Below are 6,130 nucleotides of genomic sequence, written 5' to 3'. Positions count from 1 at the left end.
CAAAAAACATGAGTTCTAATCCTGTCTAAATTTGCAATGGGTTTCCGTCTGCCACTCCCTCTTCCGAACCTAAAAAATGTTAAAATAATGGGGTGAGTTAAACACTCGTATGAGTGTCTAAGACACACCTCTTACGACCCTGTGAATCCATATAACAAATAGGATACAAGAGAACGGGATCATATCGAAAAAAACACAACAACGCCAACAATATCATCAAAAATTATAATACAGGTCATCAAACCATATGTATATAATGTAATGCAATGGCATGCCAATGTCGCTCCCCATTTTCCAAAACAATTTTTTTTAACCGTTCCAAATTATTAATGTGACCTGACCCATAGCACCTCTATGGCGCCATGAGGGAAGGATTGGCTAGCTTTCCCCAACCACATGGCTCCTCCATGGCGTCGTCTGGGTCTAGGTAGCTCAATCACACTAGAGTCTCTCTCTATTTCCCTCTAAATCACATTAACACCATAGACCACTAGGCGCCTCTTAGGCGTCCGATTTGCACAACACTTTTCAAATTAAAACATTTTTTTTTCCCAAATCAATTTTCTTTACTTTCAAAACACTTTTCCTTTTTCTTTCCCAATGAGTACATGAGTGTTTCATGATTCCAAATGCCAAATTCAACAACTAAATTCTATACATTTCACCCATATTATAATCACATCTTGTAAAGGAAAATTCTAAACATTTATTTCTACAATTATGACATCAAATTTTCATGACAATTGGAATTCATAAAGTATATAACTCATTTTTGAGCCTGCTTCTTCATTACAAGAATGTAACTAAGTTAACTAACTCATACAACACATAGCACACATCCACCACTTTACATATAAGCAGCCACAACCATATAGTCAAATTAATTGAAATTATATATGATTATAGTCAAATTAAGAAGAGAAATTTACATAGAACCCAAGAAGTTGTGAATTAGAGCACCCTTACCTCAATGGATGCAAAAGCCCCAATTTCAAGCCCTAATTTCAAAATCCCTAGGGTTGGCCAAATGGTGCTTAGCTCCAATCAAAACGACGGCCTCAATGAGCTCTCCAACTTTGCCAAAGGGAGTACTATCAAATTCCCAAAGGACAAAGCTCAATCAAGCCTTGAAAGCTTGAAGAAAAGAAAAAGAAAAATGAAAATGAAGAAGGAGAGGGAGAGAGAGTTCTGCCGGGGCGAGAGAAAAATGAGGCCATATTTTGGCCTCTTGGCCACAAAAGGAGGAAGTGGTGGGTCCCACCACCAAAAAATCTAACCCACTTTAACCATTTAATAAATATATATATGTATAATAAATCACAGCCACATAATTTAACACACTACCATAAAATTATGCACAAAATAATTAGACATGATATACAATGGACCCGTGACAATACCCCCATACAAAACAATTCCGGTAGTGGGTCCCACCAGGGACTTTCTGGTCCGGAAAATGAAAAAATGCCGAAACGACAACCATTGCATTTCAGAAGGTCCTAAACTCAATGAAATGCCCAAACCAGTTCTCGGACACACCCAACACACCCCACAGCGTCCGGTACGCAAAATGAGAAAAGACTAAAATACCCTCAAAAAATCAAAAAATTCTAAAAATTGGAAAATGTGAAAAATCGAAAACGTTACAACATCATTGCTAGAGTGTTGAGCTTCATTTCTATTCATATACACTATAATGTGAGCTTTGAGCCTTTGATTGTAATTCAGTTTTGAGAGCAATTCTTGTACTTCAAATACTATCATCAAATCAGATGTAAGCCTAAGAGAAGGAGTTTCTCTTAGCAAAGAAATTGTAAGGGTTGGTGTGACCTAAAGCCTAAGAGAAGGAGTTTTCTTAGCAAACAAATTGTAAGGGTTAGTGTGACCCATAATTTAGTGTTATCCAAAGGAAATCTAAGGGAAGGTTGTGTTGGAAACGAGGGCATTAAAAATATAAACTTTGGATGAAAATTGGAATAGATTCCGATAAGAATTTTTTATAGATCTATAGACGAGCGCGTTCCTCTTCACAAAGAGATAAACATGGTATATTTACTTTCTCAAATCCGTTTCCGGGTGAATGAAAAATTAGATCTAAAGTGAGGTGTTTAATAAGCCTAAATGGAAAAAATGTTGAAACCAACTAAAGTTTAAATAAGTCAAGCTTGGGCTTGGGCTTAATTGTAAAGTCAGGTTATATTTTTTACTAAATGGAATTTTGAATTGGGTCTGTGTTTAGGCTGGGCTTATTTAAATGTGTGGTTGGTTTTTTGGATGGTTGGTTTTTTGAATTTAAATTAAAAACCACCTTTTAGTTTTTTTTTCTAAAGAGTTGCATCTTTTTATGAACCATCATAACCCATGGTTACACCCACTTAAAAAGGCACCTTCCTACCTATAAATACCCCCATTTGGATCATTTGCAAATCACACCAAAATTCAGAGACTTCTTCTCTTCTTATGAATTTACTTCTTCTTCCTTCCCTCTTTAGTCTTTGGGTTCGAGCCTTAGTCAGTGACTCCGAGTCCAAGTTCGAGTCAGAGAGTACTACATCGAGCTGGTTCGCCTATTCATTTGGTTTGCAGTGCTACTACCGAATAAAGACAAGTCGTTGTATCCTGGGAGATAGACGTCACTGAGTCCGTTAGCGCCACAGTGGGGCGAATATGTCTTAAGGACATAAAATCAAATTCTAGTCTCGACTTTTAATCAGGTTCATTTAATATTTTATAGTTTTTATTTGATTATATTAAACTATATATTATAAGAAATTATATAATTATTATTATTTATAATAATAATTTTCTATATATATACATTATATTTTAGATAATATTTAAATAAATAATATTATAGTATACGGTATAATTAGACCATATTTTTGGATTATAATCTTAAGACAGATTCGGCTTATACTATAGTTTAATTATTTAAATATTGTGCTTATTTTATTTCTGTAAATTTGACTGTGGTCTGTATATTTAATATATAATAGACGAATGACAAGAACAAGTACTACTATGCCTAATGTTCCCGTTAGTCATGGGGAGAAGCCCGAAAAATTTAATGGGGCGGAGTTTAAAAGGTGGAAACAGAAAATGATGTTCTACCATACAACTCTGAATCTAAGTAAGTACCTAACTGAGACTGTCCCAGTGCTAGATGAGGGTGAGACTGACATTACCAAGCTATGAGCTGTTGATGCATGGAAGCATGGAGACTTCCTATGCAAGAACTACATCCTCAATGAATTGGACAATACTTTAGATAATGCGTACAGTCCAATAAATACTGCTAAAGAGCTCTGGGAGTCACTAGACAAAAAGTATAAAACAGAGGATGCTGGCTTGAAGAAGTTCATAGTCAAACAATTTCTGGACTTTAAAATGATAGGCTTCAAGATAGTCATGAGCCAAGTGCAGGAGCTATAGTTGATCCTACATGAGATACATGCTTAGAAGATGACTTTGAGTGAATCCTTTCAAGTAGCTTCAATCATTGAAAAGCTGCCACCTACTTGGAAAGATTTCAAAGACTACTTGAAGCATAAGTGTAAGGAAATGAGAATCGAAGACCTGATTGTCAGGCTAAGAATTGAATAAGATAACCGCACATCTGAAAAGAAAGTTGGGAATTCTTCAATGGTGTCAAAGGCGATGTAGTGGAAACTGGACAGAATAATAAGAAGATGAAGTACTCTGGAGAAGGTCCCAGCCAAGGAAACTACAAGAGGTTCGCTGGGAAGTGCTATTTATGCAGCAAGCTTGGACACCAAGTTAAAGACTGTCGTAGCCGCAAAGCATAACATAACCCCAAGAAAAAGACCACTGAGGTGCACATTGTTGAAAAAGATAAGTTGATAGCTGATGAGTCAGAGCAAAATCTTTCAGCTGTGGTTTCTGAAATCAACCTTGTGAGCAATAATAGAGAATGGTGGGTAGACACAGGAGCTACTCGTCATGTTTGCTCAGAAAAGAGGATGTTCACTACCAATGAAGCTATAGATAATGAAGAATAACTCTACATGGGGAACTCTTCTACTGCAAAGGTTGAAGGACAAGGAAAGATCAAGCTACTAATGACCTCAGGAAAAGAGATTACTCTTAATAATGTCTTGCATGTACCAGACATCAGGAAGAACTTGGTCTCAGGGTCGCTCCTAAGCAAGAATGTGTTCAAGGTGGTCTTTGTATCTGACAAGTTTGTGTTGACTAAGAATGGGGTGTATATAGGCAAAATATATTTAAGTAATGGACTATTCAAGTTCAATGTAATGACTGTTGTGCCCAAAGATATTAATAATAATAATAAAGCTAATGCTTCTTCTGCTTATATGATTAAGTCATCTGATGTGTGGCATGGTAGGTTAGGACATGTTAATTATGATACGATTCATAGATTAATTAACATAGATTCTATACCTAAATTTAGTATTGATTTAAATAAAAAAATGTTAAACACGTGTAGAAGCAAAACTGACTAGAACCTCATTTCACTCTATAGAGTGAAGTACTGAACCTCCAGCATTAATTCACAGTGATATCTGTGACTTCAAATCTATGCCAACCAGAGGTGGAAACAAGTATTTTATTACTTTTATTGATGATTGCACAAGATACTGTTATGTATACTTGTTAAGAAGCAAAGATAAAGCCTTGAAAATATTTAAACATTACAAGAATGAGGTTGAGAATCAACTTGGTGGTTCGTGCTTTGTCGAGGCACCCAAATTGCATGCAAAAGTGTATAGTGTGGCCAAGTTTAAATTTAGAGAATGCCACTACCACTTCTAACTAAAAATATAGCTAGGGTGAGTGGGATCATCCCAAGGGAAATTGAGTGTATTATGCTTGGAAATCAAGGTCGGATTAGTAGGTCGAGTGATCAAGGATGTTTTGATTGATTAATTAAACTACAATGTCAACTAAATGGATGCAAGGTAAAACAATGGAAATAGAGTAAAATGTAGAGAATATAAGAGAGGGAACTTGGGACTTAGAGGTCACCACTAAACATCACCTTCCTAGACACTCAATATGTAATAAATGAGGGGGATTATGTGTTGCAATATTAGTGTGTGTCATTGATTGAATTAATAATCATGGGTGACTAATTAAGCATATATTATCTAAACAAACTAGTGAATAGCACAACATATCAAATCAAGCCATTATTCCCTCCTTTAAGTCCACAACCAATACATATCATCAAGTTAGAGATATATACTACTTGAATTCATAAGCATGGAACATCAAACAACGAGCATGGATTGTCCTCCCATTTAAGAAAATAAGGCAACTACACTACAACTAAGTTAGGGACATGAACATTAAACTAACTAAACTAAGGAAGAGGCACAATCCATCAAGAAATGAGTATAAACCATCAAACAAACCACAAAAGTATTCCATTAAAGCACCATGCCTTGACAGTCACTAGATTCATAGCATAAACACACATAGACATGCATCAATATCACAAAACCTAAAGATAAACACATGAACATCTATTGTAGCATACATAGACATATGAATAGAATAAAATGATCAATTAGAAGCATTAAACCACACAAATCATTGTAGAAACAAGAATCATATATAAATCAAATATTAAGACAAGAGTTACAATATAAATCCTAGGAGGCATGCTTAGGGCTATCTCTAGCCCCAAGAGAATGGTTTAGCCACTCATTGATGTAGTCATCCAACCCTCAAAGGCTATCTCCATGGTAGGAATGATCTTCTTCTCCTTGATGGAAACCTTAGATGAGTGGAAGAACTCTCAAATGGTGTGTGTCTCTCAAATCTCTCGACCACTCCAACCTCTCTTGTGTATTTTGTTCCTTTCTCTAAGATTGTATATATATCTATGTAAAATGGCCCAAAATCTTTATATATGTAGCTTAAGTGTCACCCCCAATGGTCAGACTTCGTGCACTCGGACCTCCAAAAGATTACACCACGAGCATACCTTTTAAGTGGCTAGAACTCTGTTTTTCTCGCACTTAAGGAGGTTCGATCGATCATAAGGGTCGTCAGATCGATCGAACCATGGTGGCGCCTTTTTGGAATAAGACAAATTTGAGATATTTTTAGGATATTTTGGGAAAAGGGACAAAAGTGGTAGGTG

Source organism: Cornus florida, unplaced genomic scaffold (assembly GCF_030987335.1).
Source record: "Cornus florida cultivar Cherokee Brave unplaced genomic scaffold, ASM3098733v1 CherokeeBrave_3.0.0_Hap2_Chr11, whole genome shotgun sequence".
In the NCBI taxonomy this organism is placed as follows: domain Eukaryota; kingdom Viridiplantae; phylum Streptophyta; class Magnoliopsida; order Cornales; family Cornaceae; genus Cornus; species Cornus florida.
The sequence above is the reverse complement of the archived record's forward strand: the minus strand, read 5'-3'. Positions refer to the sequence as shown.